Source organism: Podarcis muralis, chromosome 4, assembly GCF_964188315.1.
Source record: "Podarcis muralis chromosome 4, rPodMur119.hap1.1, whole genome shotgun sequence".
NCBI classification, from domain to species: domain Eukaryota; kingdom Metazoa; phylum Chordata; class Lepidosauria; order Squamata; family Lacertidae; genus Podarcis; species Podarcis muralis.
Window position 1 is genome coordinate 84701123 of NC_135658.1, and position 18287 is coordinate 84719409.

Here is an 18287-nt window from a genome sequence, read left to right on the forward strand (position 1 = left end):
GCCTGCCAACCTAGCAGTTCGAAAGCACCCCCGAGTGCAAGTAGATAAATAGGGACCGCTTACTAGCGGGAAGGTAAATGGCGTTTCCGTGTGCGGCTCTGGCTCGCCAGAGCAGCGATGTCACGCTGGCCATGTGACCCGGAAGTGTCTCTGGACAGCGCTGGCCCCTGGCCTCTTAAGTGAGATGGGCGCACAACCCCAGAGTCTGTCAAGACTGGCCCGAAAGGGCAGGGGTAGCTTTACTTTTACCTTTTTATGTATTATAGTAGCAATTTACCTGTTTGGACTGAGTAAAATAACAAAAGCAGTGATCCTATGCACATTTAATTGGAAGTAAGCACATTAAGCTCTTAAATATTTTCTTCTAGGTACGCATTAAGAGGATATGGCTGCATTTATTTGTCAAAGCAGTAACCTTTGGACTTGGGTGGAGGTAGGTACCATATTTTCAGAAGTTCTAAAAAAAAAAAGTAATGGTGCTTAGTAACCTCCAAACGTATTTCCCACACAATTCCAGCGTATTTCTACTCCCACACAATAAGGCCATGGGTTGGGGTGTAATAGCTAGTTTATCATAAATAACAGTAAGGATATACTTGAGTTTCGATGGGTGTTTTAACAGTGGGAGAGCATATTCTGAGCTAATAATCTTCTTGAATGTTCTAAACCTAACTCGTCATACCTTCCCTCCAACTCCCATAATCCACTGCCTCCTACTGCTTTCCCTTAAAGCCTTAAAACATGGAGCTGCTGCATAAATGAGGCCCTGTCATTAGCCATAATAGCAGCAAAGTGCTGAATGTTTTCTGAACTTCCTGGAACTAGTGTGAAGAAGTCTTTTTATTTTATTTCCATCATGATGAATGGGAATTCATGCTTGGGGGCATCCCATAGGCATCTGGTTAGCCACTGATAAGAGGATGCTGAGCTAGGTGAGACTTTGGTGTTACCCAGCAGGGATTTTCTTATGTCCTTAGGATCTAGTTAAATTATGGAATTCCCTCCACGTGGACAGCACGACAAAGTACAAAAAGATGCTTTTCAATATAAATGTTTCCAGATATGCTACTCTTGAAATTTGTGGCTCATACTTTGTAGGAGGTATACAAAGAATTGCAGTCTTAACCCAGAAGTGCTTCTAAAGAGGTGAGCTGGGCATACTTCCAATAAAATATAATAAAATATTGTAGCTGGGTGATCAGGTGAAAAAGAGTGTGCAAGCCACACCTCAAATTCCTCTTTGGCACAACTATTAACATACCCTCCAAATTTCTCTGATGGAAATAGGGACGTCCCATTCCATAACAATAATTTTACTATTTATATCCCACACATCTTACTGGGTTGCCCCGGCCACTCTGGGCAGCTTCCAACATATATAAAAACACAATAAAACATCAAACATTAAAAAAATTTCCCTATGCAGGATTGCCTTCAGACGGCTTGGGGGTCGGATAACATCATACCCTTTTCCCAATTTAAATAGGGACAGCCTAACAAAAAGTGGGACATTCAAAGATCAAATCAGAAACCAGGACAGCTTCTCTAAATCAGGGACATCCCTGGAAAATAAGTACACTTGGAGGGTCTGATTTAAAAGTGCTGAGCCTTGACTTTTATCTTGCCACCCTGCTTTACGGCGTACTCCAGTTACAGGCAGCCACATTATTCCATACATACGACAGTGATCCAGTTTATGAAAACAACTTTTACAGATCAACAAGGGAGAAGGCAACTCTGTCTGTTACAATCACATGCCCTGCCTTCAAAATAACTCCTCACCAACCCATGATTCCCTGGCTTCCAGAACACACTCTAGTATCACAAATATCTCCCTCTAGAGGCTGTTCTTGGAGGTGCATAAGGCATACAAAAGTTTTTGTTTATTGTTGGGATACCAAAGGGAAGCAGCCCTAAGCTTTAATACAATTATTGTTAACAATTGATGTCTGCTGCTGAGTATAGCATCAAAACAATTCCCCGGTCCAGTGACACAATCAACTGGCAGTTTCATGACACGGCTGCAGATGTTTGTGAATAGCTGTTCAGAGGCATTCTGGAAACAAAAGCTGGTACTTCTCAGTACAATGGAGCAAGCGGATGAGGCTTCACAGTGGCCTCTTGCCCTGCTTTTGACACTTGTATAATTGCAGCAGTGAAGATCCGGTTCTGCTCATGGTAATTGTGTTACACAGAGAGTCAAGACGCAAATTTCACTCCTTAAAGACTTTCGTTATTTATGGGCAGGACATAACATAATAAAATTATTATCTTATTATTATCTTAAGAACATAAAATACAAAACAAGAGTTAACCAACAAAAAAGTTTCTGGTACTGGTTTTTAGGAGCCTGGTTCAGAAAGGAGGGATAGATGATATACAGCTCGCTCCACATCTCTCCAGAGAAAGCTGACAACAGAAAAAGGTAAATGTTCAGGAAGGCAATGATGGTAAGGCTGTTCATCCTCCTGGAATTGTCAACTGCTGGTGCAGGTCTTACTGCACTATTTGAATGGGTGGCTTGTTTCTAACAGGGTTGCATAATGCCACCATGTGATTGTGGCTACTACAGTCCTTGAATCATTTAGTCTGGGATAGCATTGCTGATTCTGAAAGGCTGTTTTGGACAGTGCCGGATTTATGTATAGGCTAAGTAGGCTAAGCGGGCTTGCCAATCAGAAGGTCGGTGGTTTGAATCCCCACGACGGGGTGAGCTCCTGTTGTTCAGCTCCTGCCCACCTAGCAGTTCGAAAGCACTTCAAAGTGCAAGTAGATAAATAGGTACCGCTCCAGCAGGAAGGTAAACGGCGTTTCCGTGCACTGCTCTGGTTCACCAGAAATGGCTTAGTCATGCTGGCCACATGACCCGGAAGCTTTACACCGGCTCCCTCAGCCAGTAAAGCGAGATGAGCGCCGCAACCCCAGAGTTGTCCACGACTGGACCTAATGGTCAGGGCTCCTTTTTTTAAAAAGTAGGCTGAAGCCTAGGGCCTCTAAATCTAGGGGGGCTCGCCAGACCTCCTGCTCCCCAGCGGGCAGTCCCCCCCCCCCAAATTGCAAACCCAAGACTTCATGTGAGGGCAGGGCAACTCAGGCCTCTAAGTCTAGGGGGCCTCACCAGTCTGCCCTCTCTCCAGTGCCGCAGTCTCCCCTCTCCCAAAATTGTAAACCCAAGACTTCATGCAAAGGCAAGGCAACTCAGTAGTAGTAGTAACAACAAACAAACAACAATTCAGCTCACCTCTCAGCCTCCACATATTAGAACAATTTAAAATAAGCTTTATACCTCTCAAAATACACAGTTGGAGTAGTCTAGTAAGAAACTACATTCAAGTCTATAATGTCTGCGTCAGACTCCTAAGAAAGTTTAAGCATTTTATGATAAATGCATTACAAATAAGCTTTGAATGAAGTCATTATTATTTTTTGTAAGGTGGATCTCAAATTAAATAATGAGTGTTGCATGAATCCTGTATATTTTAACAACCATCTATAAAAGAGCAGGGACTTAAGCACAATATATGTATGACACAGTTGAAGAACTTAGCAGCAGAGCCCAGTCTTCTTTTTATACACAACATAGCATACTTTTTAATACGTTCCTTTGAGAACCAGTCAGCCCTCAGGGGAGTCAGCTTTCTCCTCCTTAAAATTCTGGAACTCAGCTGGAAGAGAATGGGAGCAAAGGTGGAATTAGTTGACCCTGGCGCCACCTACTGTTGACTTCCCTGTCTTCCACTCTACCAGTACTGCCGCTAACAAGAATGTATTTTATCTCATTCGTGTGGTAGGATACCGCTAACCTGCTGAACTGACCTAGAAGCCAAATTACCAACAGCTTTTAGGATATGGAAACTGAAATTACGCATAAATAAATCTATGCTACTTAGCTCTTGATGTCTTAAAGATAATCTTGCTGCCCCATCCTGTTATGCTTGTGGAGCAATTAACAAGTCCCAATGGGGCTTACTCTCAAGTAAATGTGTTTGGGATTCCTTTAATAATATGTGTATGCAGAAGTAGTTGCTCCTTTTCTGCCTTCAGGGATTATGACTAGGCAAACTACCGTACTTGGAATAAAAAGGACCTGCACCGGTTTTTTTTGGAACAGGTAGTTTTCAAGTTGCATCCTAATAGGAACATTCCAATTACCTTAAGGGTGCCTACAGATGTGCAGGAAGGGGAAGGCACACTCAGTTTGTTGTCACTCTATACTTTTCTGGAGGCTGAGCTCTGGTAAAACCAGTTCTGCTGTGTGGGCCTAAGAGGAAATTCTTGCTTGTTATTAAATGTCTACTTTAAATTCTGGGTACAGATGCTTGGACAAAGTAGACCCATCTACTCACTGCATGGTGTACAGAATAATTGTTCCTAGGAACTAGCAAATCCTTACTAAGTTTTGAGTGATGCATTGCTTATTTTTATTTTTGGACTTCGTTTTTGTGCAAGCATTGTAGATAACAAAAGGTGTATGTGCACACTTAAATAAAAACCCATGGATCTCAACTTTCCTGGCTTGGAGCAATACATACACACACACACGGCTGCTGTTTTGTGCAAATTTGCTAGATTGAGAAAGTTGTATATATATATATATTTTAAGTGTGTGCTTACAGGTAAGCAGATACCAGTGTGCATGCCCATAATAACCTCAGGCAAGGCCACCCCACCCATGAAGTGGCGTGAAATGGCTGCCTCAGCTGGAGTAGGCTCAGGTGAAGGTCAGATGCCTCATTGAGCCCAGAAAGTATAACAGGAAAGCCATCCTGGCCAGGCCTACGTCCATAGTTGGAGCAGAGTGCTGTGGCCAGGCTACTGAGCAGAACACCTGGAAATGCACATATTGCACCTGTGTTGAAGGAACTGCACTGGCTTCCAATCAGCTGTTGGGCTATGTGCAAGGTCTTGTGTAAACGCATAAAGCCATGAGCAACTTGGGACCATGTTACCTGGAGGAGTACCTTCCCCTCTGTAAGTTCACTTAGATCATCTGCGGAATAGTCTCCTCGTGATTCTGCACTCTCCAGAATGTCATTGGGCGATGTCCCAGAAAACAGGCCTTTCTAGCTGTTGTGCTTGTATTGTGGAATGCTCTCCCCTCTGCTATACATGAAGCAGCAGCCATCAATTGCTTCAGGTGTATGTAAAGATGTATCATTTTTCCATCTAAAGGGTAAGGCCATTAAGTCCACATTGAGCCTGGCCACCATGTTTTGTGAGACTCCCTTTGAAACTATCCTGCAGGCTCAAGCACCGCACAAGGGGGAAGTGCTAAAAAAGCAAAGGGCATCAAATGAAGAGATTCAAGATGCCTGCACTGTTTTTGTATTGGATATTTATCTGCATGCAAAATTACTATACTGCTTGTCAAACTCAGTTGAGAGATGGCTTATTATAACTGGCATATGATTCATGGACCAGATGCTTATTTAGCAGGATTTTTTTCAATGAAGGGGGAAATGATATTTAGTGATTATGAAAGTTGTTGTGCTTGTGCTGAATATAAAGCGGTTAAATGAAATGAGGCATGAGGCAAAGAATGGGAAAAGAGACAAAGGGCGTAATCATGAGAAACTTAGGGTGATGGAATGTAGGGAGTTGGCAAGGTGTGAGGGGGAGTGTAGGAGGAGATGAGGGGAGCGATATTGCCAAGTCTGAAGTTACGCAAATTGCTGTGCCTTAAATCAGACTGAAAAAACAGAAGAAAGCTAGGCTGGTTTACAAAAAAAATGTGTGGGTGAAGATCACTGTGATAAGCTGGTGCCAATTATACTATGCACACAGAATGAATATTTATATCTTACTGGAGAGAGAGATTATTTCCTCACATTTAAGCTAAACACTGATGCAATTTATAACATGGAAGGAATTCCTTTGATTCCAGTAGGGTGACTGGCCTTCATATCACTGAGTATGAAATCAGAAGGCAATGTACAAAGTTGGGAAAACCTGCTGTTCAAGATAGGCATGACGTTTAGAATAAAGTACTCAAAGCTGTAGACTTTCTGTTTGCTGAGTGTGGCAGCAGCCCTGCCCTTGAAAAAGAGCCAAGGCTGAGGTGGAGAAAGAGGAGTTTGTGGTCACTGTACAATCTTATGAAAAATACAGCTGGGTTATTGATACCAAGCCTTAGGCTGATGGCCATGAGCCCTGTGGATTCTGAGACAGACACTCCCCAGATGTGATTCACCCAAAGAGCCAAGCACCTTCTGCTCCACAACACCTGTCCAGAAACACAAGGAGCATACTAGGCAAGAAGCCAGCGAGACTACGAAGTGCTCTTCTGCAAGGCAGGGAGTTGCCCCTTTAAGAAACTATGCTCTAAAGGTGGAGCCTAGGAGGACTAATCTGGGCTGAGGGATTGAGGGAATTATGAAGCCTCCGGCAATTTCTACCTTTATTGGAGCTATGAACGGTGCCAAAGCTCCAGCTGCCTTGCTTTCTTGAAGTGTTGCCATCTTGCCCTATGGGTTCCTACTGCAAACAGAACCAGATAGCTTGCTCCACCCAATTTTTGCAGGCTGGTGGATCTCCAGAAGTAGCTTACCAGCTAGCAGCCAATAATGCCAAACTGCAAGTGTGCCTGGAAGTCATAACCACACTGGGTGGGGCCTATTCATTTAAACAACCTTAAAATATCAGTGACTTCCTTTCTTCTCTTTCCATGGTTCATTTTGCATAGCATAAATCCCTGCATATTTTATATAAACTAAACCATTATTACTTCCACCAAAACTTATTTACACTGTTTAATTAATGCTGCCAACGTTTTCAAGTGTACACAATTTTCCACCATATATTCAATAAACATTTTCCAATCTTCTTTAAATGAATGTTCTTCTTGTTCTCTTATTCTATAAGTTACAAGCTGCACATATTCCAACAGTTTGAGTTACCATTATTCTTTGGTTGGAACCTCACTTGTTTTCCATTTTTGGGCCAACAAAACACGGGCCACCGTAGTGGCATACATAAATAACCTTTTTTGACACCTGGGAATTCCCATCTGAATTATCCCCAACAAAAAGGACTCTGGTTTTTTGGGGAAAGTGCTTTAAAACTTTTTTTTCCAATTCATTATAAATTATTTCCCAATACTCTTTTACCCTTTTACAGGTCCACCACATATGAAAGAACATACCCTCGACCTCATTGCATCTCCAGCATTTATCTGATTCAGTGTTATACTGTACATTTTAGCAAGCCTACTTGGATAGCTGAATCATAGCTTGTTACACTTAGGTCTCCAGCATCAGGGTCTGTAGCAGGCTTAGGAAATCTCAGCTGCTGATAAAGCAGTTCGAGAGGAACAGTAATCTTAAGTAAATAGATCTCTGTAACTTTTTGTTTTTGCTTTCACATTTTACTACGTAGTCTAGGTGTATATGCTTGTACCTACAGAGCTAATCTAATCTAATCAATGCTTCTTAATGAACAGCTCAAGGCCAGGATGACATATCAAATCCCAAGTGTTTTCCCACAGATTGTGTTCGACTTATTGACAGAAAAGGAAAGAGAAAATAAAATAATCAGAATGGCAAACCAAATTTAGTTACAATAAAAATGACATTAAACTCACTCACTCCGAAACTTCAAAACTGCTTAATGATAACATGTTTCAGGGTGCTCAGTTCATTTAAAGTGGCATCACTTCTTAATTAGAGCTGTACTAATTTAAATAAGCTCAGAAATCTGGGCCTGCTTCCAAGTCCAAACCTATAAATACTTACCCCTTTATATAAATGGATCCTTTTTTATAATAGGTGTGAGTTCATTGCAGTTGCGTTGAACTATATTTATTATTCTTGGCTCAGAGAATGAATAATGTGTACAAGTTTATCCATGTTAATAATTATGGCCATATTTCACATTATTTCTCCATTGTACTTGTCCACCTGTGCAAGCACACTTCTATTAATATCACTCGATTCTTCTGCTGTTTTAGTTTAGTGGAATGAATGAGAGCCTTTCTGGTAGCAACCTTTCAAGAATGCATGGATGGAAAGCTCCCCTGTGGACTTGGTGGTAAAACATAGCTAGTATATTATTAAAGTGACAGGACAAAACAGGCTGCACAAAAAGAATTTTTGAAGGACTACAAAATTATTTGGCTGCATTCCTTATTGAATTCTTAATTGAATTCATTGGATGCTACTTCTGAGTAAATGGGCGTGATCACATGGGTTTATGGGTAACAGAAGGCGTGGGGAACCTCTGACCCTCCAGGTGTTGCTGAACTACAATTCCCTTCATCCCCTGGGTTAAGGAAAGAGCCATAGTTCAGTGGTAGAGCATCTGCTTTGCATGCAGAAGGTCCTAGATTCAATCTTTGGCATATCCAGGTAGAGCTAGGACTGTTTCCTGGAAAGCCGCTGCCAGCCACTGTAGACAAAGCCTCTCCTCCTTCTGGAGGGGAGGGGTTGTGAGCGGGAGCCGATTCCTGCGTCATGCAGGGGGCCCAGCCCCCTGCCCTTCCATCATCGCTGGCGCACCACGCCTCCTGGTTCGGCACCCAATCGGGTGACACCGCGGGGTGTTTGGTCTAGCCACTCAAATCCGGCCGTGCCAGCTCTCCCCGCCATTGCACCACCAATTTCCACGAGTCTCCCACCCACCACTCCCTTTAGAGCGTAGCTTCTCTCCGGACTTTGCTATGGACCCATGGTTGGTCGCCCTGGTTGCCCAGGGGGCCTGGTAGGAGTTTTTTCCAATTGGCAAATTGGCACTGGCCTCTTGGTTTCTTTCGCCTACCTAGTAGTGAACGACACAACTCTCTTTGTATTTGGCGGTTAGGCATTGGAATGTGTTGTTGGTGTATGGAAGGGCAAGGTGTGGCCATCGCCTAACCCTTCACTTATGGGTATTCCGTTAAAGGAATCTGGCAGTCGTGGATCCTGTCCGATGCCCTGTGTGGTGGGGGGCCGTGGCACAACCCCCGGTGACATCAGGGGAGAGCTTATAGTTGTATTTGCATCAACAGGCTCCCCCTACTGGTGGTTAACCCTTCAACAGACTCACTCCTCTCCGAGTGGGTGGAGTCAGCTTTGCTGTTGTCCAATGCCTAAGCCAATACCTTCTCACATGCTGTAATCAATAAAGTTGTGGCCTTTTCTAGCCCATTAACCTTACATCCTGTGTCCACGTGTCATTATTATTCCCAAGCGGGGGACGGGTCCTTGAATCACAATACTGAGCTCGATGGACCAATGGTCTGCCTAAGTATAAGATTGCATCCTATATTCCCATATGTTAAGAAGCATAGTATACAGAAAAGGTCACAAACTTTCTGAAAACTGTCATCTCCATGTTACTTGTAAGAGAAACAAGGTTTTAATATGAGTTATCTGTAAGAGAGACATGGTTTTAATATGAGTTGTTATCAAATATATTTTCAGCTACATTCACTTCATAATTCTCAGGCAAGAAGTAAACGTTCTGACATACATAGGAAGCTGCCTTATACCAATTCAGAGTACAGTACTGGTCCATTTAGCTCAGGCAGGGGTCTTTTCCAGCCCTACCTGAAGAAATTGGGAACTGAAGCTGGGATCTTTGGCACCTGATGCCACAACATTGCTGAAGCAAAGCAGGCATAGATATGTTCAGAAATTGGGAGAGGAGACTGCTGGGAGCCCCATGTGGGACTACATGTAAGATATAGCTTGTTGTGGCAGGAACACAGTGGTGCCTCGCAAGACGAAATTAATTCGTTCCGCGAGTTTTGTCGTCTTGCGATTTTTTTCGTCTTGCGAAGCACGGTGTCGGAAAAGTTTTGGAAAAGCTTCAAAAATCACCAAAGTCTTCAAAAACCTCAAAAAAGGCTACCACACCGCGTGCTATGAGTTGCTCCTCGAAGTCAAGTCGCAAATGTATTAACGGTGTTAAGAAAAAGGAAACAAACTTGCAAGACGTTTCCGTCTTGCGAAGCAAGCCCATAGGGAAAATCGTCTTGCGAAGCAGCTCAAAAAACAAAAAACCCTTTCGTCTTGCGAGTTTTCCGTCTTGTGAGGCATTCGTCTTGCGAGGTACCACTGTAAATAGATGTCTTCTGCTACCTATTGGGAAGCAATGGATGATTGGAATAGAGAAATAGGACAAAGAGATCATAAGCAGTTCAGCTTAAGTGCCAAGGAGCCTTGGCATTGGGCAACTTCCTTTATATGAGCAATGCCCTGCAGAAATTCTGGCCCTGGTCCAGTCATGCCTTGCAAATCTCCAATTGATTTCCTACGTTCATTTTTCTGAATGCAATATTGCAGTTGTAATATTGCTGATTTGAATACTGTAATTATCAAAGGTGTGACTATGTATAATTGAGCAATTGGGAGGATGCTTGATATGGAAGAATGTGCACGGAGTTGAGGAATCAGGAAATCCTGTGACACAAGAATGGCCTTGCCAATTAGTCACTCTGTCTCCATCCATAAATATAAATAAGTACACCTGAGCTTCCTTTTCTGTTTGTGTGCCAAGAGGACTGCAGTATTTTATTTCTTTTAATGTGATGGTTGGTTTATTAAATGCACGTACATCAGTCATGCAGTAAATGATGCTTCTAACTTCTCTACCCAGTGTAGCCCAAATTAGAAATATATTTACATATAGTTAACTATAGAAACTTAACAACTTTTTATGAGACGATCAGGAGTCCTTTGTGTCAGACTCTGGTGGTGGCCAGGCAGGATTCAAAGTCTGAGCTGTGTGAACCTGTTATCAGTTTCCCAGCGGGAAGGTAAACGGCGGGGATTTGAACCGCCGACCTTCTGATCGGCAAGTCCTAGGCTCTGTGGTTTAACCCACAGTGCCACCCGCATCCCTCTATCAGTTTATATAACAGGGCCTAAAAGGAGCAGCATAATCCAGTTCCTTAAGCACTGTTTACATATTTATATGGAGTGATTATTAAAATATATATGATCTAAACATTTTGAATTACAAGCAAAAAGGCCATATTATTTTCATCCAATCCAATCCCACTAAAATAAGGATTTATTATTATTATATGCTAAGATTCCCAGATGCATTAAGCTATCTCAGTAATTCAGCTGCTGGTGAATTATGAGAAAGATACATCATTCCTAAGAGTCAGATGGGACTGAATTGCTGCAAAAGTTACTAACATTCCTGGGAATCTCATCATGGCACATTATTTGTCATATGATCTAGTTCACATAACATTTGCCCCTGAAAGATGGAAGAAGATTTAGTCTAAAATGACACGCTCCCAAATAATTAAAAAGTTTTTTCCCTTGAAGATGTTACATTTAGGCTGCATGACACATATGATGCAATATATGCTAGGCAGTAAATAGGCTTGAATACATAACATCAGAATAACTGCAAAGATGTGGAATCTGTTTAACCACATGGACTACATGAAACTGAGGGCAAGCTCTCACATGCCGGAGGAATGCTACGCAACAAAGGTTTTAAGGTGAGAATGGGGAGAAAAACAAATAAAAGATTATTCATCAGCTGTAGAACCACAATTGGGGAGTGAGTAGGACCAGCTGTGGGATGCTCCTTCCCAACAAAGAAAATTTTGGCTAGTACCACAATAACAATCAGGGACGCGGGTGGCCCTGTGGGTTAAACCACAGAGCCTAGGACTTGCCGATCAGAAGGTTGGCGGTTCAAATCCCCGCGACAGGGTGAGCTCCCGTTGCTTGGTCCCTGCTGCTGCCAACCTAGCAGTTCGAAAGTACGCCAAAGTGCAAGTAGATAAATAGGTACCTCTCCGGCGGGAAGGTAAATGGCGTTTCCGTGTGCTGCTCTGGTTCGCCAGAAGCGGCTTAGTCATGCTGGTCACATGACCCGGAAGCTGTACGCCAGGTCCCTCGGCCAATAAAGTGAGATGAGCGCCGTAACCCCAGAGTTGGTCACGACTGGACCTAATGGTCAGGGGTCCCTTTACCTTTTTACAAAAACAATCAGTTTTTTGTCGTTAACACAATGTTAAAAGTCTTGAGCAGAAAGCTTGAGCAGCCTCTGGGTCTGACGTAGCTCCCCAAGCGAATTTTTCTGCCTCCACCCCCACACCATCCATTTTGGCAGCAAGGGAGGAACGTGGGGAAAATATTAAAAGTAGACACAGCACTGGGGTGGACAGAGTGTTTTAAACCTGTCTCGCCAGTCCTGGTGAGGATGCAAATTGTTTCCTTCCTACTCATCAGATGGATCATTTGAGAAGTGAAGAGAAGGCAATTACCCCGTATCTTAACTGATCTGTATGGATCAGCGGGGTGGGAGGGGGGGGCTGTGTGCACAATTCCTCTCTGTGTGTGCTTGTGCAAGTGAGGTGGGGTACCCACATCCTGCATAGGAATGTGGCCCCTGGAGGGTTGGCCAAGAGTGAATGTGGCCCTTGGGCCAATAAAAATTAATTGCACCTGGTCGAGAAGATGTAGTAGTGGCTCCCATATCTGTTACTCAGAATTGCTTTGGAGGTGATTTTTAGCATTTATGTTAGGAAAAGCCAGCTTTAACACTGAAACCTAATTCAGGTTGCTGCTACCATGCCATCCCTTAAGCTACCCCAAGCTTAAATGTATGTAGGTCTATCTGCACATTTCTGTTTTAGCTAAGTTGCCTTTCCAACTTGCCATTTACCTCCTTTCTGTGTTATAATTTATGAATGCAACCTCTGATCCTATATCATACCGTATTTTTCGCCCTATAGGACGCACCGGCCCATAGGACGCACCTAGATTTTGGGGGGTGAAATAAAGGGGAAAAAATTATTTTCCCCCCCACCAGGCACGGGGCTGGGGCGGGGGAAGCTCGGGCTTCCCCCTCCCCCAGCCCCCAGAACGGGACCCAGAGCCGTGCCGAAGCTGCGTGCAGCTTTGGCATCGCTCTGGGAGCTTGCGGGGCTGGAGGAGGGGAAAGCCCTCCGCCAGCCTTCTATCCAAGTCGGGGGACAGCGGGAAAGGCGCGCTGCGCCTCCCACTGTCCCCCGAGTTTGCGGGGCTGGCGATGGGGAGGAGCAGGCTTCTCCCCCCCGCCAGCCTTCTAACCAAGTCAGGGGACAGCAGAAAAGGCGCGCTGCGCCTCCCGCTGTCCCCCGAGTTTGCAGGGCTGGCGATGGGGAGGAGCAGGCTTCTCCCCCCCGCCAGCCTTCTAACCAAGTCGGGGGACAGCAGGAAAGGCGCGCTGCGCCTCCCACTGTCCCCCGAGTTTGCGGGGCTGGCGATAGGGAGGGGCAGGCTTCTCCCCCCCCCGCCAGCCTTCTAACCAAGTCGGGGGACAGGAGGAAAGGCGCGCTGCGCCTCCCGCTGTCCCCCGAGTTTGCGGGGCTGGCGATGGGGAGGAGCAGGCTTCTCCCCCCCGCCAGCCTTCTAACCAAGTCGGGGGACAGCAGGAAAGGCGCGCTGTGCCTCCCACTGTCCCCCGAGCTTGTGGGGCTGGCGGTGGGGCTCTCCTGAAGCCTGGAGAGCGAGAGGGGTCAGTGCGCACCGACCCCTCTTGCTCTCCAGGCTTCAGCGAAAGCCTGCATTCGCCCCATAGGAAGTACACACATTTCCCCTTCATTTTTGGAGGGGGAAAGTGCATCCTATAGGGCGAAAAATACGGTAAGTATGAGCATGATATGTTATACTGTGAATATGGAGTTGACCTGAATATTACTTATCAAGTTATGTTTTCTATATACAGGGCTGCTTCTGTTGCGAAAGAAAATATCACAGTTTTTGCTACCAGGTCCTTCTACTGCTTTTTTCTATTTAGCAAGTGGTGTTATTGGGCATGCATGAAAAGCAGGCTCATCTCCTCTGTAATATAATTTTATCCATCATTGCTTTTAAACTGTTACCACATGCTGTATATTTCCATTTCTCATGCCCTATTGGCCTTGGCAGCAAGTTTAAATTGAATGAATTTTTCCTCCTAAAATTGACTGCTTATGCTATTTACCCAGCATCCCAATAGATTTCTATTTTTGTATGACTGCATTCCTAATGACTTCCCCAAATAAATATTTTTAATCAGTATTCTATTCTCAGGAGGTAAAGCAATGAATGTTCAGGCCTTCAGATTGTTAGTATACTAATTGTTGAGGGAAAGAAAAATGGAAGTTTAAAAGTTTATGAATTATAATGCTAATTTTAAAACGCAAGGAAGAAAGAATAATTAGAATCTAAAATATATATTTATTTATGCAACTTAGAATTAAATCTAAAGCAAATTAAGAAATGAGATATTGCCTTTGAAATAGGGCTGCCATATTCTCCCATATTGGAAGTGTTGATCTTTTTTGCAACCCCACCCCAAAAGGGAGAAAACATCAATCTTTGGGTGAAAAAAGCTCAACAAAGCTTTTAAAAATACCCCCCCCCTATATTTCCACTTTTTTGAAATATTGCAACCCTACTTTATATTATTATTATTATTATTACTTTGAAATCCATAGTCCCCCAGCACAATTGCGCAGGCAATAATTCCTGTGTTTCCCAGAGATACTAATCTTCCTTGGCATTGTGCTTTGGTATTCTTTAAAATCCTCAATAAGAATTTAAATATTATTTGGGCTGGGGATGAGTGGCACTTAAAGGCTTAGTAGTATCACATGGTTTTAAGCATCTGTATTGACTGCCAGTTCATTTGTGGGCCCAAATTTAAAAGGCTGATTCTGATATTTAAAGCCCTAAAAGTCTTTGATGCAGAGTTTCTCAGGTAATGCCTTCTGCATAATAATTTATATTTATATAATTTATATTGTATGACCCCCCCCCCACAGCACTTAAGTTTGTCTGATGAGGTCCTGCTCTGAATTTCATTTTATAAGGAGCAGAGGCGTAGGAAGTGGGGTTTGATGGGTGCGAATCGCCCCGGGTGTCATCACTGAGGGGGTGACAAAAGGTCACAAAATGAGGAGACCGCCCCCCCCAGCAGGCTCTGGAATGGCCGCTTCAGTTCCTATGGGAAAAGAGAGAAGAGAGGTTGAGTGCTGGGTTAAGTCTTGCAAGGGTGTGAGAAGAAGAAGAAAGAGCTGTGCAAAGGGAAGTCAAAGCAGAGGAGCTACCTCTTTGTTCTCCTCCTTTTCTGCGCCCCCAAGAACAGCCTCCATTGTCCTACGCAGGATAGCACTGACCATAGTGCAGCTGAAATGGGGTCTCATGAAACTGGAGAGAGAAAGGGAAGGGGTTAGACGCTGCCTCCTCCAAGTCTCCTTTGCCCCCCTTTCCCTCCTGCCTGCTCTTGACCACCCAGAGCGCCCCCTGGAGTTCTGCTCCTCACCCCACCCCCCGCAATCCCACCCACCCCAAATACCACACATCAGCCGGAGGAGGGCCTCAAAGGCCAGGGCCAGGCTCAGGAGGCGGTCCCTGAAGCGCTCCAAGTGGCCATGGATGTCCTGGAAGAGAGCAGAGGAGGAAAGTCAGTTCCTTCCGGGAGGACCTGGGAGAGAAGGGTTCGAATCCCCACTCAGCCATGAAGCTCCCTGATGGACCTTGGGCCAGCCTAGCCTACTTTGCTGGGCTGCTGTAAAGATAACAATTGGTGGCAGGGAGAACCATGGAGGCCACCTTGAGCTCCTGGGAGGAAAGTAGGCTAGGAATGTCCTAGTACCATATTTTTCGCTCCATAAGACACACTTTTTCCCTCCTAAAAAGTAAGGGGAAATGTGTGCGCGTCTTATGGAGCGAATGCAGGCGGGAGGCAGGCGGGAAAAGCCCCCAAGAGCTTGCTCCACACGCTATTTAAAGGGAGCGTGGCTCTTGGGAGCTTTTCCCCAAGGAGGGAACAGGGCAGCCCATCACTGACGGGCTGTCCTTCTCCCACCTGGTAGAAAAGCCCGCAAGAGCCGTGCTCCCTTTAAAGAGTGCACAGCTCTTGCTGGCTTTTGCAGGAGGTGAGGGAATTCATAGAAAAGCCCGCAAAAGCCGTGCGCTCTTTAGAGCTGCACTTAGCGTGTGTGCGGCTCTTGGGGGCTTTTCCCCGAGGAGGGAGAAGGGACTGACGCGGCCCCCAAGAGCCACACACACGCTCCGTGTTAACTCCTGATTGTCTCATAAAAAGTTGTTAAGTTTCTATAGTTAACTATATGTAAATATATTTCTAATTCCCTCACCTCCCGCAAAAGCCAGCAAGAGCCGTAACGCTCTTTAAAGAGCCGCGCCTAGCGTGTGTGTGTGGCTCTTGGGGGCTTTTCCCCCGAGGAGGGAGAAGGGTAGCCCGCCACTGACTAGAAGCATCGCACACACACTCCACGCGGCTCGTGAAAGGGAGCGCTGAGCAGAGCCTGGGATGCATACAGGCTCTGCTCAGCGCTCCCTTTAAAGAATTGCATTCCCCCTCTAAAAACTAGGTATGTCTTATGGTCAGGTGCGTCTTATGGAGCGAAAAATACATGATGAGAGGGGACAGAAAGGGGGAAGGCAGGGAAAGAGTGTGGAGGAGCTGCGCTCCCTGGAGAAGACTGGCCATGTCGATTTCCAGAGAGCTAAGGCTGTGCAGGGGACCCCAGGACTCACACCCCACCCCCAGGAGACCAAGAGAAAGCAAAGGAATGCTACTTACAGTCTGCACATTTTGTTCACCAAAAATTCCCACCCTTCTCTCTAAACTAGCTAACTATCTAAAATGCCCACCCAAGCCTAGCTCTGGCCCCAAACCCAGCCCTAAACCTAACCCTAACCCCTGCCCTAACCTTACACTTACCCCTAACTACTCCTCTATGCACAAAATAAATATATAAAAAATATGTGCACAAATGTGCACAAAATAAAAATGTAAAATAAAAAAAATATGAAAATAAAGAACAAAAAATAAAATAAGTAAAATAAAGTGTTGAAATAAAAAAGTAAAATAATAAATAAAACAAAAAATAATAAAATCAAATGAATCAAATAAAAGTATTAAATAACAATCAAATGAACACCTCTCCTTCTCTTCTCTAACCACCAACTCCTCTCCTCCACTTGCCTTGCTACTAACCAACAATGGCCACCTGCAAGTCAGTGGCTTTTAAGAGAGAAGCAAGAGATGTCACAAAGGAGGGCAGGTCCTTGTCACCGTGGCAACCCCCCCAGCCAACTGATAAGGAGACCAAGCTTTCACTGGAAGCAAGGCCTTAGAAGCCACCAAGTTCTGGAACACTCTCCTAAGGAGATCAACACCACTCCTTCCTGCTAATATTTTAGACAATATTTAGAGGCATACATTAAAGCATAAATGGCAGAGTTTCTGGAAGTGGCTTTCTCAGTTTAACACCCCACCTCCAAATCAGAGGAACTGAAAGCTGAGATAAACAGAGGCTTAGTCTTTGAAACATTTATGGCCTTGGATTGCGAGAGCTGTCTTCAGCTGATTGATGGGAATTCCGCTTACTATTGTCTCAGCTACTGAGGTGTTGTGAAATGTTTATATGCATTTTAGCTTCTCATAAGTTAATAAAACAAACAAAAAAAACCTGTCAGCACACAAAGCCTAGAGACGGACACAATTAAAATCTCACCCACTCACAAATATGCACTTACAGAGATCTTGTACTCTTATGTTGCAGTGGAATGCACCACAGCGTGCCAGCATGGTGTAGTGGTTAAGAGCGGTGGACTTGTAATCGGGTGAACCGGGTTCGATTCCCCGCTCCTCCACATGCAGCTGCTGGGTGACCTTGGGCTAGTCACACTTCTCTGAAGTCTCTCAGCCTCACTCACCTCACAGAGTGTTTGTTGTGGGGGAGGAAGGGAAAGGAGAATGTTAGCCGCTTTGAGACTCCTTCGGGTACTGATAAAGCGGGATATCAAATCCAAACTCTTCTTCACAGCTTCATCAGATAAAAGGGGTGAAAGTCAACTAAATTTTACTCAGAGTAGACCTATTGAAATGAAATAACTTGACTAGTCTAATTTTAATGGATCCGAGTAAAACTTAGCTGAATACCACCCAAGCATTACAAGTGGCCTGTAATGTGTGTACATAGTCTCCTGGAGCTAAAATATTATGGAATGGCAATCTACACAGTCCCTGCCGGTTCTCAATTATTCCAACAAGTAAAAACTTTTGCAATTTGTTGGGAAACTGAGCACACAAACATATAAAAGAGCAAATATACCAAGGACAGGGCCTGTTAACAGAGGCTGCATGGTGGCTTTAATAATGCTGGACTTTCCCCTCTGCTCATAACAGTTTCTGTTTATAATTTCCATTTATTTCAGTGGGCATCACTTCCAAGTTAGCATCCATAGGACTGCACTTTTGTAACTTACTTTTATTCAGTTACCTTCTTCCCATTTCCCTGAGCAGTGAGAAATTTAAGGGGCAGAGCATACTTGCCTTTGGTTATC

General features: G+C 44.4%; 1 protein-coding gene across 1 annotated transcript in view; it reads left to right on the forward strand.

Annotated features, from left to right (window-relative positions):
* The first annotated feature begins 276 nt into the window (after positions 1–276).
* DOCK9 (dedicator of cytokinesis 9) overlaps positions 277–18287 on the forward strand; it is a 135962-nt gene continuing 117951 nt past the window's right edge. The window contains exons 1-2 of the mRNA XM_077927702.1: positions 277–433; positions 2347–2425. The gene's annotated coding sequence lies outside the window, so the exon portion shown is untranslated. The remainder of the gene's footprint in view (positions 434–2346; positions 2426–18287) is intronic.